The sequence below is a fragment of the Manis javanica genome, chromosome 15, assembly GCF_040802235.1.
Source record: "Manis javanica isolate MJ-LG chromosome 15, MJ_LKY, whole genome shotgun sequence".
Taxonomy (NCBI): Eukaryota; Metazoa; Chordata; class Mammalia; order Pholidota; family Manidae; genus Manis; species Manis javanica.
Window position 1 is genome coordinate 82,227,380 of NC_133170.1, and position 20,445 is coordinate 82,247,824.

The window sequence follows — 20,445 nt, forward strand, 5'->3', positions numbered from 1 at the left end:
CTAATTAAGCTCAAATTTTATCATTGGCAATAAATAACTATCAGCTATTTTACTTGATGTGTTAGGCTCATTACACACATTTTTGAGAAATGTCTGAATAACTGTAGTATGCATGTTGACCGTTCCTTTAAGTAAAGTAAAAGCAGCTTTTTTTAAGTCCCCTTTCCCCTCAAAAAGGGGGTTAGTTCAGCTTGCAACTCAATCATGCAAGTGCTTTTCCTTGAAACAACCACGGCACTTCTGCACACAGCAGAAGTGCTTTATGTGTGGGGAGTAATTGATGGGCATGGGATTTTATTTTAGACTGATGAAAGTGTTTTGGAACTGGATAGAGGTGGTAGTTGCACAACATTATGAATGTACTAACTGCCACCAAATTATGCACTTTAAAATGTTTAATTTTGTACTTATATGAATTTTACCTCAATAAAAAAAGTGAAAAAAGGCATTTTATACATAAATTTCCATTTCATCATAGAGAATATTAAAAAGACTTGTATTCAAAGTCTAAAAGTAATAAAATCAGATTTTTTACTGCTTTGTCAAGAGCATTCTTAAGTGAAGTTGGCATTTTGTTACTACCAAAGCACATTAGTGAAGAACATAATGGCTACTAATACAGATGGTACCCCTACCTTGATTTGCAGCAGCAATTTTACCACCACTGCTTTTGCACCATCCATGCAAATATCAATATGGTAAAAAAAAAAAAGATAAATAATTCCTTAGTAGTATTATTAAAATAATTTTGACCCATATGGACCCCTTAGAGAGTTTCCAGGCTCCCTAGGGACTCATGGACTACACTTTGAGGACAACTGTTGTAGGCTGAACTGAAGTTGAGCTGACCTACCCCAGCAGTAGTGGGGCAGTGTGTTGCCTGGAAAAAAAATCCCTGGAGATGTTTAATCACATAAATGAGGGTCCAGTTCTACTTTCTATCTGACCCTGGGCAAGTGGTTCCTCAAAAATCTGAGAGCCCCAGTTACCCTTGTCTGCCAGCTGGGGTGGGAGGCCAAGGAGGTGCCAAAGGCTGTGAGAGTTTGGGGATAATCCATACAAAGCATTCACTGAAGGGGAAGTGACCTTTTATCATTCAGCAGCAGGCCCCAGTGTTGGGAAGGCCATATCTTGGAGGCTTGGAGGGCTCCTGCCTCCCAGGGTCACTGTGTGACCTTGGGAAGCCTCCATCAATCAACCTATCCATCTGTCTTAGGCAACTTCAAAGAATCCCTAAGCAGCTGGAAGAACATTTTCAGCTTTGAAGATAGCAGCAGGGAAGGAGGCTGAAAGGGTAACAAGGGAAGGGGAAGGTTAGACGGGTAGGTGGGGCCCCTCACGTGAGAAATGGGTCAGTGAGAAGCCCTCACGGAGCCTGGATTGGTTTTCCCTCTCCGGACGCACTGTACAAAGTTTAGGGTTTTATCTTCAGCCAAAGCCCACGAGGAATGCTATCCATTGATTTGATCTCTCAAAAGGTAGGGAACGTTTTCAGACTCATTACTTTAACGCTAATGCACCTCTGTGAGGTGAGCAGAGTAGTGATTAGGACCCTACCGGGACAATGAAAAAATCGAGACATTAAAAAGGGAAATAAGGAACAACTGTGTGGAAGCACCAAGCTTCAAAGTTAAGTCTTTAGACAGACCAGCTGTTCCTCCATTGCTTCTTCTTGGGCCCTTCTCCTTGAAGCGAGTTTTCACGGCCACGCAGCAGTTTCTCTTTCTTATTTAGAGACAATTTACTAAGGTCTGCCTGAATAGTGAGTAGGTGAGCAGCAGTGGGGTTGAGGTGTAGTATGAAGTTTAAATGCTTGCTCTTCGAATCGAATCGTCTCGGTTCAAATCCTGACCTTTATACCTCCTCAAATGTAAAAGGGGGGGAGTAACAATACCTGCTCATAGGGTTATTAAGATCACATTTAGACATGCAGGTAAAGCACTCATGCAGCATCAGCACATCTTAAAGTTCATTTCACATTAGCTGTTAGGAGAATGAGGAGGTGCCAATAGTGATTTCATGGGCTCAGATTCCTCCCACGTCTTACACAGTAGTTCAGGATTCAGTTAAAAATTCCGTAGCCCGGGTCAAAAGACAACCGCAGCGATACTCTCCCTACAAGGAGGTCAAATTGATAGGTGCTCACTTTCTCCCATCGGATTCTGGGGGAGCTGTGGGATTGGTTGACCAGATGCTGACAGTCTATTGGTGAATCTTTTCCCAAAGCCATCTCATTGGGAGCTAGCCAGCCTATGGGTGGGCTATTCTGGAGTCAGGTGCTAGCTTCATCCAATCAGAGGCCACCCAGCTATAGAAACCCATCCTTCGGGCTTTGGCTGAGCAGAGATCTGTTCAGGAGAACTTGTACTCTGAGAGCATTGGGAGGCCGATGGGAAGCTTTTTTTTGTCAGACACTAGGAGAAACAGGTGGAAAAGCCTGTTTTTGTTTGTCATTCATCTAACCTACGATTTCCTCTTTAATTCTATAAAGACTATAATCATATAACATAAAGGGGAAATCAGACAGCAAAATATAAATAAAGGTCCAAAGTTGAGGCGGGAGGGAAAACCACTGTTAAGGATTTGAAGTGCTAACAGTAGGGCACCACTGGGTTTCAGATTTAGCCCTGGGCTTCTCTGGAAGCCAAAGTGAAAAGACACACAATCATCTGCTTAGCACTAATTATCAGAAAGGAAGCGCACCTGTTTCTGTAAGAGTAGCGCAAAGCCTTTCCTAACTTTGAACTCTAATGTAATTTCTTACTTGGGATTTTATTTCAGGCGATGATGCATAGTTTGTGTTGTCAGTTGGGTTTGTGTTTGAATTTTGTTTTAGTGCATTTTATTCTGGGCTGTAGTTTTTTTTCATCTGTAAAATGGAGATACTAACAGTATCTACCTATTAAACCTGTGAAAATTCAGTTAGTGACTTGAATAAACATAAGTTGTTTAGTCAGTAAGTCTAGAAATTTGCCCTCTACTTCTCATGCGCCGTTCTAGGCGCTGGGAGTAAAGTGATGAACAAAACTAACAGGATCCTTATCTTCGAAGGGTTTTTACACTGGAATGGGATAGAAAGACAATAAACATGAAAAATGGATAGATAAATGCGGAGAATGCTGTGGGGGAAAAATACAACAAATGCAAGGATAGATTTCGTTCGATTGGTTCTCTTAGCCATTTTCCAGAAAAGTCAAGGGTATATTGTTAAAACACAACTCTGAGGAGGTGCCTCTGTTAGGGTCTAAGGTAATGAGTCCTGGCTTGTAGAGTTCTTCTGCAGGCTATTGTGGATGGGTTAAAGCTTTGTTTGAAAACCCACTTCTTCCAGCTGAGCTTTAGTTGAAGCGGTTTGAAATTGTATTCTGAGTAGCACCTTGCGCATACTATAGTTACATGTTTTCTATTAAGTGAGTTTCACCCTCATCACAGCTACAGGGGAAAGATACTACCATGGCTGTATTTCCCCGATTAAGTAGAGTGAGGCGTTGTCTTGCCCAGGGCTTTAGAACTAAGATAAGATACCTCTCCAAAATATGTAGGGCCACCTTTGGTTCTCCGCTTCGCCCATTGCCCACCTGTCTCTCCCTCCTCCAGCTGGCCGTCTGCACCGGTCTTTCCCTAGCCCCGAGCACTCCGCGGGTCTGCTACCCCGCCCATCCCCTGGGGCGTGGCCCTCGGCCCGGGCCCCACCTCCGTCCGACCGCGACGGCCCGCCCCCTTTTCCCCGGCCGCGGACTGAGGGCCCGAGCGTGCGCGCTCCCGCTCGCGGCCTGGCGTCGGTAGCGCGCTCTGTGTGGCCGCTGCCGCCATGTTGTTGTGGTTGTGAGAAGGCGGCGGGAGCGGCGGCGGCGGCGGAGGAGGAGCCCCCAGACCAGACGCTCCAGCGGCCCCGGCGCTGCTCCCCGCCGGCCCTGGCCGGGATCCTCGTGCGAGAGCAGAGGAGGCCGTGCCGTGGCGGGCTTCGCCATGTCCTGCCGCCCGGTAAGAAGCCCACCTCCTCCCCCACCAACCCTGCTCCCCGAGGGATGAGGAGGAGCTGGAGGAGGGACCGGCTTCGGCCCCGGCGCTGCGGCTGTCACGCTCTGAGGGGGCGGCGGCCCGGCGGGGGCCTGGGGATGGCGTGCGTGGCCTGGGGAGGGGTGGCCTGGGCGGACGCCGCCGCCGCCAGGGGGAAGCATGGGGAGTGGGAGCGCAGCGGCCGAGCTCGGCCCGACCCTGGGCGCGGGGGAGGCGGGGTCCCGGGCGGCCTTCCCGGACCTGGCGGGGACAGGCTCGTGGGGACAGGGGTGTGAGCCCGGAGCGTCCGGGGAAATGCCCGCCGACGCCGGAGGTGAGTGTGCGCCCCTTGCCCGCAGCGGGGTCTGTGCGGGCCCGCAGTGGCGAGAGGCGGGAGGTCGGGGACCTGCAGAGCCCCGGGGGCGAGCTGTGCGGGCCCGGGACTTGTGGGAAGGAGGAGTGGCCGCCTGACTCTCCAGCGGGGCATCCCCCTGACCTGGTAGGAGTTGGTTCAGAGGCGGTGGAGAGAGCTCAGGGAACACTGGGCACACAGCCCCGCAAAAGATCAGTGGTACTTCTCGGATAGAAATCGTGCTCCCTGGTATATTACTGTGCTGCTGAGGACTCCTAAGATAATGTTGGTTGTACTGTGGGCAGAAAGATTTACCTCAGAGTCATGGGGTGCATTATGGTCATTTTAATAAACTCTTTTGGGGTCTGATAAATCTCACCTGTGAATTTTGCACATGAACTACTCTTGGTGTGGATGTTCAGGTGTCATCTCCAAACCTCAATTCTTGACTGTTAGTATCTTGACTTCCAGTTTATTTTTTTACAAGTAATATGCACATACTCTTGAGATTCAGCTTAGTTTCTCAGAACGTAGACGAAATGCCATCAGAGGCCTGGGTTGAATTACATGAGATAATTTTTATGTAAAATGTTCGTAATTTGTACAGGGAGGGGTGATAGGGACCCTCCCCTTTCAGATTGAAGGTTGTTTCTGTAGGTCAAGGGACATGATGCCTGTTGTTTTTGCTCTGAGACCAAGTGAGGTGTATTGGTAGCACGCAGAAAGTCTCCCCCTCTAGAGTCTGTGACTTTGATGGGAAGAAGAGTTTACAGAATGACACTGTTTTGAATAATCCCAGTACAGTATGTGATACTAAAATTGGATGGTTCTAGAATTTTAGATTGGCTGCTTATGAAGGCCCCTTTTATCTCTAATTACCTTTCTCATTTTCAGGTGACCCAGAGCAGTTAAAGTGACCAGCACAATGGTGCGGCCACACCTGTAGCTAGTTAATGGCAAGCCATAGGAGATCACAAGTATCTGAGCTTGTAGGCCAGGTTCTTTGGTTTAGTGATTTCCCAGTTAAATACTGTTCATCAAATGGACTACCTGAAATGCTGATTTCTTGACTGCACACAGGACCTACTGAATTAAAATCTCTGAAGCTGGGGTCTGGAAATCCATCCTTACAAAGTGCTCTGATGCTGTTCAGCCAGGCTTGTGAACTTCGGTCACCTGTTGTAGTTGTAGTCCAAAAGATTCCCATTAATTATGACTTCCGAGAGTGCTTTTAATTGTTTATAGATTTTTAAGAATTTCAGAGGTAGGGAAGGAAGGGGAAGACTGAGAAACTTAAAACTGACAATTGAGTATCTTTTAAAATTTCAAGGATTTATGTAGGGGCATCATTTGTTGCCAAAAGTTACTTGTCCCAAGTCTTCAGGAGCACACTTGATAAAATTGTCTGCTGCTTGATTGGAGGCATATCCAGAGGAGAGAAGCAGAGAGGAGGAGCCAGGCAGTCAGTCCACCAAAGGTGCTTCCCAGCATCAAGTTTCTCCTAACCCCGCTGACTCCGGGCGGGTTCTGGTAGTGAGGGTAGGGTGGGTGAGTTAGCAGTCATTTTAGATAAGGGTTATGAACCAGAAGATTGACTGGTTTGTAAAAGTTCTTGAAACTTGCCTCAGGCCTTGAGGAGGGGTAAAGTTAGCTTTTAAATCTGTTGTAGCTTTGGTTAACACCTTCTGTGGTGAACTGCAGTGCTGAGTTACTCAAGGCAGTATTCATATTGAAGAGGGATTGTGGTGAGGTTTGTTTATTATAAGTCTGGAAGAGTGGCAGAAATGTGTCAGTTCTGTAGGTTAGTTAGGAAGTGTGGTAAATATCCTGTCAAATCATGGAGTAACGAGTATTTTTAGAGAAGTGCACCCAGTTGTCCACTACAGGAGCCTGAGGTCATGTCTGTTTTGTTCTTTGGAGTCTCTGGTACCTAGTGTAGTTCCCAGCGTATTCTGTGCTCCCAGAACTTAAGTAAATGAGTCATACTGAGATGGGAAAAAGAAGTTAGGGTGGTTGATTACAATGTTAGTTAAAGCTGCTTGATACCAGGGTTAAAGAGCCAGTTTTTAGGCCATATTGTTTGGAACTTTGAAATTTCTTCAAGAGATTGTTTCTAAAGACTGATACTGTACATTATCCTGTCTCCTAGTTTTTGGGTCTTAAATGTGTCTTAATTTTTTTTAGGTATTAGTGACTTTTTTAGGCACACAGAAGCATTTAGAATAGTGGAAAGCTGAAGATTGGCCAAGAATTTGTTGTTAATTGACTACGTGACTACTGTTGGGAATGTCACTTCTCTGGGCCTCAGTTTTCTCCTCTGCATAGATAAAGGCCTGTACTTGTGGGTCTCAAGTAGTTTCTCCAGCCTAATTCTGCAACTCTTTAAAAATTTGTAGTTATGTTCTTTGGTATTCATCTCATATAGGTAGATGAACCTTAACAAAAAACAAACAACAAACCCAGAGAAACCCCAAAACCAGAAAAGAGCATTCTGTGCTGCCTTGTGCTTTTAGCTTGGATTTTAGGCCTTGTTCGAGAGTGCTCTGGAAATTGAGTGCATGTTGCAAGTATGCAGAAACAACATGCTTATGCTGTTGTAATTCGCTTAGTTTTGAAATAAAAACGGATTTCACATAGGCAACTTCATAATTTAGTGTGAAGCCACAAGATAAGAATGGTTTGAGGGAAGTTTGTGCAGTTTATGTGGCCAGTTGTTTTTTACATACCACCCAATTCTGTTATTTTCTATGACAAACTTATATGTAGTTTTATAGTCAAAGAAACCTTGATTCCCAGTAATTTTAGAGGCTACCAAAATTGTTAACATCCATTGCTATTCTTAATCCTTATTTCATGATACCAGTATCATGTTTTAATCTTCACGTTTGTATCTAAAAACTTAACATACCTTAAGTTCATGTTTGTATCAGATGTTCAGTGAGAATGTTGTAGCATGAGAATGGATAGACCAGTTAAACTCTGGGTACAAGTCTGGGTTGTGCTCCTCGTTAGCAGTATTGTTTCTAGCAAGCAATGTAATCCGACATGACTATCAAAGACAGGCAATAAACAAATGAAAAAATAAGGAAATTGTGAAAGGTTAAATTAAAGCTATTCTGTTAAGGGTAAAATACCTCATTGGCCTGTTATAAATTGTTAGGTCTGTTAGTGAAGAGTTAAGACATAAGTTTAGCTAATGTCTTAAGTACTCTTTCCCTTAAATGGAGTACCCCATAACACAGAAGGATCGTATTGATGCTGACTACTACAAAACATCATCTGGTATGTCCAAGCTTAGGTCTGCTATGTGCCTCTCTGTGTCTTCACATAATGTTTATAATGATGTTATAATGAGAGACAGTAGTAAGCTTTCCTGATTTAATTTCTCTGGGCTTTAAATTTAATTTCTTTAGTAGCTAATGCTTTTGTAACTTGCAGAAGAAAAATAGAAAGTCATTTAATTCTCTGAATTATTCATAGATTGATAATCTGGCAAAATATGGTAGCTCCTATTGTTTTGTTCCATGCCTATTTTTCTGTAAGAGAAAACAAATCTGTAATTGTAAAGTATTTAGATTGAGTCTGTAAAATGACATGGAGCAAAGCAGAATGTTTGTACAAAGTTTTTAGAAGTGCTACAGGACAAAAATGAGTTTTAATTTAGTCTCACTTTTAAAGTCAAAATGAAATTATTTCTGGTTTTGAAAGCTGCAGTACATATTCAGTGTCTGTGGGGGAGCCCGACAAAAAACAAGAATTGAGATAATTTAGGAGAACAAAGTAGAGATGATCCATAATCCCACTTAGATCTTTTTCTTACACATTATCTGTTGAAATACTTAAAAACAACTTCTCATGTCAATTAGATGTTCCCTTAATGGACAAAATTTTGTTTACAGCAATTCCCTGTTAAGGGACATTTATAGTTTTTTTCAAGACAGCACTATGACAAACTTGTTTGGACTTTTTTTTATGCAATTGTGCTATTACTTCCTTAGGCTAAATTCCTAAAAGTGGGCTTATCTGGTCAAAAGATATGTGTGTTTTAAATATAAATGTACTCAAGGTGACCTATAGATAGGATGTATATGTTCTTGCTAGTGATTGATTATCTTTTATTTTTTTGGTGGGAGTTTAAAATAGTTTGGGAATAGTTTTCCTTTTTTTTTCTCTGTATCATGTCTTCTACAGCTTCAATCTGTGGAAGTACAGGTAAAAATGAAAATGTAACAGGGAGTACTTCTCTAAACTTTTTGATTGCTCATTACAACAGTAAAAAAGTTCTGAGCAGTAATCCACAATCTATAAGTATTCAGTTTACAAACAATATGTATAATAACTTGTTATTAAATATATAAACTTTTTAATATTTATATGTAACATGTAAATATTTAAACTTACAAAATATAACTCCCTCCCCTGCAAAAAAATTAACAAGGATGATAATTAAAAATAAAGTTAAAATATCTATCTTTTTTACACCATTAGAGCATCTTGGGTACTCCTTGAGGTGTATTATACTCAGCTTTGGATATCACAGCTTTAGATTCTTAAGATTTAATGTTGGGCTTTTATGGATGATTATTTCTGGGCATTTCCAGTAGTTCTGCAGATGGTCCAGCTTAGCTGGATTATGATAGACTTTGAAGTGTCCCATGCTGTTGAGAGCCACATTTTCAATAAGGGCAAACATAAAACTTATTCATAAAGCAATTGGATAATCAGTTTGATACTTTCTGTCATTGTTGAGGTGAGTGTATTTGAAAAGGGCAAATCATGGGGTAAGAAACAGTCTGAATAATAGTCTACTTCTCTTATATTTGAAGAACTGATATTGTGTAAAGTATACTTTAAAAAGTGTATGCCTTATGGAAAGCAGTTCGATTATAACATACCCCTATTTTCTAAGAGCTTAGGTCCTAGAGACCCAATGAAGGGATGGTAATTGCTACTTGATTTCCTTTGCTTGCAAAGTGCCACAATTAACCTGTCACTCTAATTCCATTGAGAAGAGGCTGAGTGTTTAACTTTTAATAATGCTTTCTTGGGCTGAAATTTTCCATGGTGAATTTTAGATTAAAAGGTAGCTTTTTTCTTTTTCTTTGTTTCTTTTTTTTTCTTTTGGTATCATTAATATACAATTACATGAACAACATTGTGGTTACTAGATTCCCCCTATTATCAAGTCCCCACCACATACCCCATTACAGTCACTGTCCATCAGCGTAGTAAGATGCTATAGAGTCACTACTTGTCTTCTCTGTGCTATACTGCCTTCCCCATACCCTCCCCCACATTATGTATGCAACATTATGTATTATGTATGCTAATTGTAATGCCCCTTATTCCCTTTATCCCCCCCACCCCCACGAACCCCCCTCCCCCAGCCCCTTTCCCTTTGGCAACTGTTAGTCCATTCTTGGGTCCTGTTGGTCTGCTGCTGTTTTGTTCCTTCAGTTTTTGTTTTGTTCTTATGCTCCACAGAAGAGTGAAATCATTTGGTACTTGTTTTTCTCCGCTTGCCTTATTTGACAGCATAATACCCTCTAGCTCCATCCATGTTGTTGCAAATGGTAGGATGTGTTCTTATGGCTGAATAATATTCCATTGTGTGTATGTACCACATCTTCTTTATCCATTCATCTACTGATGGATGCTTAGGTTGCTTCCGTTTCTTGGCTACTGTAAATAGTGAAGGTAGCTTTTTTCTTGAGTTTGAATAGGTTGCTTTTGATTTGCACTTCTCCCTGCTCTAGGTTATGAAATCAGGAAGTGGTGCTTTTGCATTGGAAAAATGAGTCTTCCTTTCTTCTCCCATCATGGGGAACTTGATTTCAGTTAATTTCATATGGGTCATTGTCAGAGAAAGATAAAGATAATATAGAAATTTTAGAGATTGCAAAAAGAGCAATTTGAGTAATTATTTCTTGTTAAAAGAAATGACATAATTTTTATTGATGATTGCTATGTACAGTTCTTTAGAAAAAAGGACAGGTAATCCTTTTTACCTTAGGTAGCATGATTTATAAAATACTTTGACGTACATCCCTGACTTCAGGCTCTACTACAAAGACACAGTAATCAAGACAATTTGGTACTGGCACAAGAACAGACCCATAGACCAGTGGAACAGAACAGAGAGCCCAGACATAAACCCAAGGTCAATTAATGTACGATAAAGGAGCCATGGATATACAGTGGGGAAATGACAGCCTCTTCAATAACTGGTGTTGGCAAAACTGGACAGCTACATACAAGAGGGTGAAACTGGATTATTATCTAACCCCATACACAAAAGTAAACCCAAAATGGATGAAAGACCTGAATGTAAGTCATGAAACCATAAAACTATTAGAAGAAAATATAGGCAAAAATCTCTTGAATATAAACATGAGCAACTTCTTCCTGAATGCATTTCCTTGAGCAAGGGAAACAAAAGCAAAAGTGAACAAGTGGGACTACATCAAGCTTAAAAGCTTTTGTACAGCCAAGGATACCATCAGCAGAACAAAAAGGCATCCTACAGTATGGGAGAATGTATTTGTAAACAACTTATCCGACAAGGGATTAACATCCAAAATATATAAAGATCTCACACCCCTCAACACCCAAAAATTAAATAACCTGATGAAAAAATGGGCAGAGAATATGAACAGACACTTCTTCAAAGAAGAAATTCACATGGCCAACAGGCACATGAGAAGATGCTCCACATCTCTAATTATCAGGGAAATGCAAATTAAAACCATAGTGAGATACCACCTCTCACCAGTTAGGATGGCCAACATCGAAAAGATTAGGAACAACAAATGCTGGTGAGGATGTGGAGAAAGGGGAACCCTCCTACACTGCTGGTGGGAATGCAAACTAGTTCAACCATTGTGGAAAGCAATATGGAGGTTCCTCAAAAAACTAAAAATGGAAATACCATTTGACCTGGGAATTGCACTACTAGAAATTTACCCAAAGAATACAAGTTCTCAGCTTCAGAAAGACATATGCACCCCTATGTTTATTGCAGCACTGTTTACAATAGCGAAGATATGGAAGCAACCTAAGTGTCCATCAGTAGGTGAATGGATAAAGAAGAGGTGGTGCATATACACAATGGAATATTATTCAGCCATAAGAAAGAAACAGATCCTACCATTTGCAACAACATGGATGGAGCTAGAGGGTATTATGCTCAGTGAAATAAATCAGGCAGAGAAAGACAAGTACCAAATGATTTCCCTCATTTGTGGAGTATAACAACAAAGCAAAACTCAAGGAACAAAATAGCAGCAGACTCAGACTCCAAGAAGGGACTAGCAGTTGCCAAACGGGATAGGGAGGGGAGGGTGGGTGGGGAGGGAGGGAGAAGGGGATTGAGGGGTATTATGATTAGTTCACATGGTGTGTGGGGGGCTGCGGGGAAGACAGTGTAGCACAGAGAAGACAAGTGGGGGCTTTGTGGCATCTTACTACACTGATGGACAGTGACTGCAGTGGTGTGTGTGGGGGACCTGACAATATGGGTGAATGTAGCAACCACATTGTTTTTCTTGTGAAACCTTCATAAGAGTGTATGTCAATGATACCTTGATAAAAAAAATTCTTTGTCATACATCTTTTTACACCCTCATAAGGTTTTGCAGTTAATCAGACCCCTTTGAGGCCATATGCCCCTAGTGTTTGACATCATATTTAGAGAAGTAGACTGTAAGCCCTGCAGAAATAAGTACTGATGGCTGTTCTTCACTCCCCAGCACTTAATATGCCGCCTGGTGCATATCTGCTTTTGTTCTAGCTCTTCACTACTTTGAAATATGTCAAGGGGTTGAGCATCTTCTGATTCTGTAGATGAGGCTGATGCAGGTGCTTCTTGTAGTTCTTAAGCTTGAGTAAGAGCCCTGGATTGACCCTGCTCTGAAGCTGGAGGTGGTGCAGGTGGCTGTTCATTGAAGCTCCTGGCTTGAATGATGGCTGTGGCTGTACCCTGCTGTAGGTGTTGAACTTGATTGAGTAAGCTGACTTGAGCTACTCTTGTTTTTAACTTAATGATGGTGTCGGTGCTTGTTCTAGTTTTAGAACTTGAACGAGGGCTCTGACTTTAAAGTGCTTTGTCTGAAGCTGGAGATTGGCCCGGTGGTTGTAGCTTGTGAGCTTGATTGAGGGCTGTTGCTTGAGCATGTTCTAGCTCTGGAAATAAGCTGGCATATATGCTCTTGAACTTGAATAAGATTTGTAGCTTGAACCTGCACTGGCTCTGAATCTGAGGCTGGTGAAGTTGTTTGTTCTAGCTGTTGAGTATGAATGAGAGCTGAGGCTTGTGCGCACTGTGACTCCGAAATTGGAGCTGATGTATATACTTGTTCTATGAATTGAGCTTGATAGAGACCTGTGGCTCTGAAGCTCGTGTAGGTTCTTGTATAGCACATGATCTGGCTCTGAATATGAAGCTTCTTTAGTTGCTTGTTCTAGCTCCTGAGCTTGAAAGAAAACTGTGGCTTGAACATGCTCTGGCCATGAATGTGAAGCTGGTGCAGAGGCTTGCATTACCTTATGGGACCTCCTGGCAAATGGCCACAGGCCTTGGGGGTGAGCGTTGAGGTACCTTGTGTAGCAACTGAAAAGGCTCTCACCCTGGGGTTTCCTGCAGCTAGAGCCCTGGTAAGAGGGCAAGCAGCAGGAGAGTATCTTTCACTATTGAGTGTCTCCAGCCAAGTGAGCTGGGTATGGGGCTGTCACTAGAATGTGGGAGCCTGGTTCCAGGTTCTCTTGGGGTCTGTTTTCAAGAAGTGACCTCACTGCCTTGGGATCCTCTTACCTGAGTCTCCTCCTGGGGTAATCCCTACCCTAGCAGTCCTCTGGGCTGTTGGCTGTTCACTGCTTCTCCACACAATACACTATCTGTCCACAGTGACACCAGTGCACCCCTCTGCTTCACATTCTTTAGTTTCCCAATTTTCTATAATGAGCATGTGTTACAATTAGGAAAAAAACTGCCATTTAAAAATGCATTTTAATGTCTTTAGTTTTTGTTTCAATGTCTTGTGAAGGTTTAAGTCGTCACCAGTGAGAAAGTGGATAGTTAACTGGCTCTAATTCTTAAGCAGAGTGGAAGTTGTAGGAATTGGTATGGGAGGAGTGGGCCAGGCAAGTTGATTTGAACTCTCTCATTGTAACTCTGCTATAACTGAGATGGTGTGGGCTATGAGCACAAACACAGGAGGACCACCGTCTAATTTTTCTCTTCCTGGGGAACTGTTTGAGAATTATGAGTGATGCCTTGAAAATCAGATTCTGTGAACTCTAAATACAGGACTCAGCCTGGATTCCCAATTCTGCTGACTTGCCTGTGGATTTGAGCAAGTTCTGTAATCTTGTGTGTGTGTGTGTTTTAAAAATCTAGAGAGATTATAGCAACTCAGATGTGATAGGAATTTTGTACATGTAATTTGAACTGGAAGATACTTAGATAAATGACTTTTATTATAACACATAGTCTCATTGGGGTTTTGGTGTTAACATACAGCTGGGAGTTGTGCCACTGTAAGTTGATATGGTGATATTTTAGGAAGATGTATGTAATACAGCTTTTAGAGTTTAAGTGATTAGATAGAGCCTGTCAGCTTTTACTGTTAGTTTTCTGCACTTTATAGTTGTTTAAGTGGTTATGTAAATAGCTGATAAATCATTCAGAAAGTTAGATTTCCGGAGCAGGACATTTGTAATTATCTGTCCATTATTCTTTTAAGTAATAAAGTTGAAGAGCAGTCAAGGTAATAAAGGTAGATACCTGTATAAGTTTATGGGGTTTTTTAGTTCAAAATTTTATAATAAGGAATAACAGGCTTGTAAAAAAATTAAATACCCTATAGAAGTCTACAAAGACCATCCTTCTCTGTCCCCAGATTCCTTTTTAAAAGTAAAATTTAAATATTTAAAAATATTTGAAAAACAATGGAGAATAATTTAACAAACGCCATGTACCTAATTTAATAGATGTTGACTTAGATTTAGTAGATGTTGAAGTCTTGTCAGATTTTCCTCAAAGATGTATGTTTTTAAAAATTAAAGCATACTGTTGGAGTCATTTTTTGTACTTCTCTTTATCCAGAGGTTATCTTTTGTTAGAGGTTATCTTTCTTAGCCCATGCTCTTATATTCTTCCTACAAATGTCTGTATTTAACATGTAGCATTATGTGTTTAAAGTACATGTGGTACCTTACTATAAATATTCTGCAATTTGAAAAGCTTGAAATTTATCTGTTGACATATATGTATTTACTTCATCAGTTTTAATAGTTATATTGTATTCAGTTGTATAAATAGAACATAATTTTAGTCCCCTACTGGTAGTTGTCTTCAATTAATATATAGATTTAAAAATTTCCCTCTAGTAGGATCAAACTAAATGTGAAGATCTACAATTTCCTTTTCTTCTACCAGTAATACTATGTATTTGCAGACATCTTACCCCATTACAGAATGTAGATTTACCTCATTTGTAAGGACTATATAGGTTTTTTTCTTTTAACCTTTTATAGACTCTACTATTATTTATCTAGTCACTTAGTGATGGACATCTAGGGATTTTATTTTTCTTGGCATTTTCTTTCCTATTACAAAAGTGCTGTGAGAGATATTCTTTAATTTTATACTTTTGAACAACTGTAGGATCATTTCTACAGAAATCTGCAGAATAAATTCTTGGGGAGTAGAATTGCATGCAATAAATGTTGATGCTTCCTACCACGCTTTTAGAGCTAAACAATATGTATATTTATAACCTATCCCTGGTGTGTTCACAGTAGGTACTGCATAAAAGGTGCTGAGATACAGCTTCATAATATAAAGCAACTAATATATTAAAATTGCATAGTGGAGACTAGGAGGAGTGTTGGGGAATAGTTTCAGTTTTGCTAGCAGAGAATAGAAGAGAATCCAGAGGTAAGTGTGTAAAGTGTGTTTGCTACAGATTGTTGAAAGCAAATCATTTAAGTATTTAAATTTTCGTTTGCTTTCTCTACTGAACCTTTTTAGGCTTTTGAGATCAAAGGCAATTTTGGGGAAGATGTTTCCAGTGGCAATGTGCATAATTGGTAGGCAAGGAGTGGAAAAGCAGTGAGGAATCCATACTGTACTCAGAATTCAATAGTAAGAACCTGAATTAAGGTGGTGGCAAGGTGGTAATTCAGTTGACTAGGTTAAGGTAGAGAAGATTGTTAGTTGACATGCTAAAGGAAATAACAAACATTGGTGAACCAGTTGAATGGGAGGTAAGCAACAGTGATCAAAACTGATGGGGTTTTGGTCCTTGCAGAGTAGTGATAGAATAGAAATGTGCAATTGGGAGGAGGATCTAGTTTTGGAATAGAACTAAAATGAAATCTTTCACACATTTAACATTGAGACCAGGGGATATACAAGTCAAAATATCCTGCAGGAGCATGGAGATAGAGAATTTGAGTTAGGAAGAAAGGTAGGCCTCATCTGGGTGAGATCTTGAACCTAGAAGAGCCAAGATTGAAGATCACATTTGGGGTGGGTGGGAGAAGAATTTTAAACTGTTAAAATTAGATTAATGAGGTACAGTGGGAGCTGAGGAGAAAGAATTTCCAGAATAGTTACCAATAATTAAGTTTGAGTGGATTAAGGAAGATGAGGGCTAAGGAAATCATTGGATTTGGTGAGCCATAGTAATCACTGGTTATCATTTTCTTAGGTTAATTTTAGCATAATAAGGGACTAGAGACCAGCATCTATAGAACCAGTGCTGTTCAGTAGAACTTCCTCTGATGATTCCTTCTGACTTCTATTATCTGTGCTGCCCAGTACATACTGAGCATTTGAAATTTGGCTAGTTCTACCAAGGAACTAAAGTTTAAAATCGTATTTAAATAGCTGCATGTGGCTAATGGCTACCATGTCGGAGAGCAAATACTATGAAATAGTCGTGTAGATTAGCAGTAGGCGGACATCTTAGGATAAAATAGAAGTATTTAGTTATTTAAAAGTTTTGTGGCATTGCTATCAGAATGGTGTTGGAATTATGTTTTCTAGTGCAAACCAGATTTTTACATTTTTATTTTTTGTGTTCAGTGTTGATTGTAATTAATTGACAGTTCTTTTCTATATATAAGAGCAGAATTAAAGCATATAATTTTAAGAGAATCTTCAATTAAGAGAAATCTCTTCATTACTTCCCTACCCTTTTTTTCTTGCCTAAAAAAAAAAGTTACAATTCAGAATTTACTGATGAAAGTATAATAAGATATTGAGATATTTTGTGTCAATTTTCTCCAACTGCCAGTAACTGGAAATTTCTTAGTTTCATTGGGAAAAGAGAGAATACCAGCTATACTTTAAATAAATCAGTATTTTAGATATTTTATTGCTTGACAAATGGTTTGCTTTGAGAATGATTTGTGGTTTAAATTTGAATATTTGATAGCACTGAGAGAACCTTTCTTACTCTTTTGCTTAACTGAATGCATTTTATGTGCAAGAAGAAAAATTAAAAGCGTGCCTTATGGAGAAAGAATTATGATTACAGAGGTAAAATGATTTGTCCATGGACACAGCTGGTGCTTATTATCATGCATTTACTTCAGTATGCTAGGCACTATTCTAAGTGATTTACATGTATTAACTCATTTGCTTGTCTAGAATTATTTGTAGAAGTAGGTATTCCAATTTTACCTAAAGTCTGTAAGTAAAATATGTTTAGCACTAGAGAGTTTACTTTCTCCTACCATTCCCCAAGATGGCTGGAAGAATTAATACTAATTCTCAGTTTCACAAGATATAAAACTTAATGTTTTGTGGTTTATGGTTGATTAGCTACTTGAATTTATCATGTTCTTATGTAGTGAGCTGCTTTTTCCTCTAGCAATGTAAGGCCAAGAGAAAGAGATGGAGTCTTTTTTACCTTGGAAGGAGATTTTAGGCAGTATTTGCAGGTTAATGTTTTGAGGTTCCAATTCTCACCCTGCAGTCAGAGGGTCAGACTCTGTAGAAGACTACAGAGACCACATTGGTTTGACATTTTTGAGAATAGTGTGTGTTTGTGTTTCTTTTAGTCTAGAATCTTAAGACCTTCAGGTTTAAATGTATCCTATGATTGAAGTACTTGGTATACAGCCACAGAGCTTCCTTCAGCAATGTACATTTTTTTCTGAGCTAAAATATTCAGAAAAAAAAGCTGAATATTGTGTTTAGAACCAAGTGATAATACATGTCAAATATGATCATTTGGTAAGTGGATATCTCATTTGTAGGCCATCAAGTTTCTAGCTATTTTGCATGGAAATATCTACCTGGAGATGCCCACTCTTGACAGTAATGGGGGTTGAAAATTAACTGTTGGAAAATGTGGTTGCTTGGTACTGACAAGACTTAGGCTCCTTACTTGTCCTGAGACTACAGCGTTGGTGATCCAAGTCTCAAATTTCAGGATAGGGTCATCGCCAATATTAAAACCATGGGGTTACAGAGGTAACAATTATGGGACCATATTACAGATACAATTTTAGCTGTTTTAGTTGCACACTTAATTTCTACTGCTATCTTGTGAAGTAGGCAGGGCAGACCATATCATTACTTTCACTTTACAGGTGAATAAATTGTTTCATAGCTGTGAGGACTTACTTATGGTTAAGCTGCTAATGACTAGCTGAACAAGAACTTGAACCCAGGTTGTCATCTCTTATGTTGGTTTCAAATACATAACATAGTGGTTCAGCATTTACCCATATTATCAGGTCCTTAACCCCTCCAATGCAGTCACTGTCCATCAACATAGTAAAATGTTACAGAATCATTAACTGTATTCTCCATGCTGTACTACCATCCCTGTGACTAACCTACATTGTGATTGCGAATTATTGTGCCCCTTAATCCCCCCTCCCAACCCCTCTACCTTGGTAACCACTAGTCCCTTCTCAGTCTGAGTCTACCTCTATTTTGTTCCTTCTGTTTTGCTTTGTTTTTTACTTCACAAATAAGTGAAATCGTTCACTGAGCATAATACCCTCTAGCTTTGTCCATGTTGTTGCAAATAGGATTTCTTTTCTTTTTATGACTGAATAATATTCCATTGTGTATATGTGCTACATCATCTTTACCCATTCATTATTGATGGACACTTAGGTTGCTTCCATATCTTGGCTATTGCAAATAGTGCTGCGGTAAACAGGGGTGCGCATGTCTTTCTGAATCAGGGATCTTGTTTTCTTTGGAACCCAGATCTTCTGATAATCAAGTTGGATACTCTTCCCACTGTTGCACTTTAGTGTAGTGAGTTAGAGCTCAGACTTGGGTTTGAATCATGACTCCACCACTAGTACCTCTCTGTAATCTTAGGCAAATTCCTGACCTTCTCTATGCCTCAGATTTCTCAGTTTTAAAATGGGGATGATGACATTTAACCTCTTGGGGCATTTGTGAGCATTTAGTAAGTTCTTAACAAAAGTAGCCAGCCAATAGCAAGCACTCCATGATGCTTGTTGCATTTGTCGCTACAGTTACTACAGTGATACAACAGTACTGCCTTCTTTCCACGGGAACAAATGCAAGAATATTCAAAGATGACAGATTTAGAGTCCAGGAGAATAGCAAGGGGAGTCTCTTTTGGTAGAAAGGTGGGGAGTGTTGGGGTCTTTGTGTGTCTGTATCTATCTTCATACATGGAGACAGTTGGACATCTAAGTACAAATATATTAGACAGTTGGAGCTTCAGGACAGGGTTGAGAAGGAGGAACAGTGCTGGAGGTAAACTTTTTAATCATTACAGATGATGTGTGGGAAATTGACTTTGTACCAAAATTTAATCACTCCAAGTTGTGCTCTATTACATACCGTTCTGAGAGCTATTTGTTACATAAGCAGTTAAGAAGCTCACTGTACATTTTCCATTTTCAGTGGCTCATGGTGAATAATACAGAAACTCAGCACAAATCCTAGTATAAATAACAGGGAAATCCATCTCCTTAAAATTTCATGAATTAGTGAATACTTTTTGAGCCCTTTTTCCATGTGTATAGCTCTTAAGGGCTAGGACATTCCGAAGTAGAAGTAGAGAATTGTGTCATTTGATGCTTGGGTCCTTGTGTATGGATAAGGTACTTCCTCCGTATAAGATAATGTTCTTTCAACAAATTAAATGCAGGTTGTTTGAATCTATTTTTCATATAAAATAGGAAATTTCACTTTTCAATAAAATATCAAATATTTTATATATTAGTGTTTTAGAACTTGAAATTATTGTATACTTAAACCTTTTCCCCTTTGAATATTGAATAAACTTTTATGGGTTTTTGGTGCATGTTCTAAATTTATACACTAAAAGCCTGCATAAACATATTTTAAGTGATAAATTTCTTAAACCTATTAGTTTTTTTCAAAGTCATTGTGTTTACTGAAGAACCTGAAACAAGGTTTCAGCATCTCAAAGTCCAGTTTTATGCTGAACATTTGATTTGCTTTTTGTCAGTTTTGAGTTTATAGGAGAGAACAATATCATGTGAATTTTTATTTTTGTATAGCTTGAGAATATTACTGTCTATTCTTTCATGCAGAGCTGGGAGTTTTCCTATTCCTGCTCCGTGGAACTACTCCAGTTGCACTACATACACCCCTTTCCCTTTCCCCACTTCCAAAAACATTTTGCCCTCTCAAAACTAAGAATCAAAAAATGTTTATTAATGGGCTCCTTTAAAAAGGTGCGATAAAATAACTTTTTAGCTTCAGAAATACTTGGACCGCAGAGAATTCTCGGGTATTTCAAGCTTTCATTAACTTCAAAATTCTTCAGCTCATTTAACTGATACAGAAGAGATAAGATGACTTTTCCTTCTTCAAGCATAAAAACTTTTAAAAGTTTCTGTTTGCATAAAATCTACTTAATTATCAGGAGATTGTACTTTTGGATACTTGCATCTAAGAGAATTTTTTTTTTTTGTTAGAGGGCATCTCTCATATTTATTGATCAAATGGTTGTTAACAACAATAAAATTCTGTATAGGGGGGTCAGTGCTCCATGCACAATCATTAATCCATCTCAAGCCTAATTCTCGTCAGTCTCCAATCTTCTGAAGCATAACGAACA

General features: G+C 39.8%; 1 protein-coding gene across 13 annotated transcripts in view; it reads left to right on the plus strand.

Annotated features, from left to right (window-relative positions):
• Positions 1 to 3,765: 3,765 nt before the first annotated feature.
• The window catches only part of MTMR3 (myotubularin related protein 3), a 129,163-nt gene continuing 112,483 nt past the window's right edge, over positions 3,766 to 20,445 (plus strand). For 8 of the 13 annotated variants that reach the window (XM_073223155.1, XM_073223156.1, XM_073223157.1 and 5 more), the window contains exon 1: positions 3,767 to 3,984. The gene's annotated coding sequence lies outside the window, so the exon portion shown is untranslated. Of the gene's footprint in view, positions 3,985 to 20,445 lie in introns of all 13 variants that reach the window. The other 5 variants (XM_036993675.2, XM_036993676.2, XM_036993679.2 and 2 more) reach the window with 2 other exon arrangements.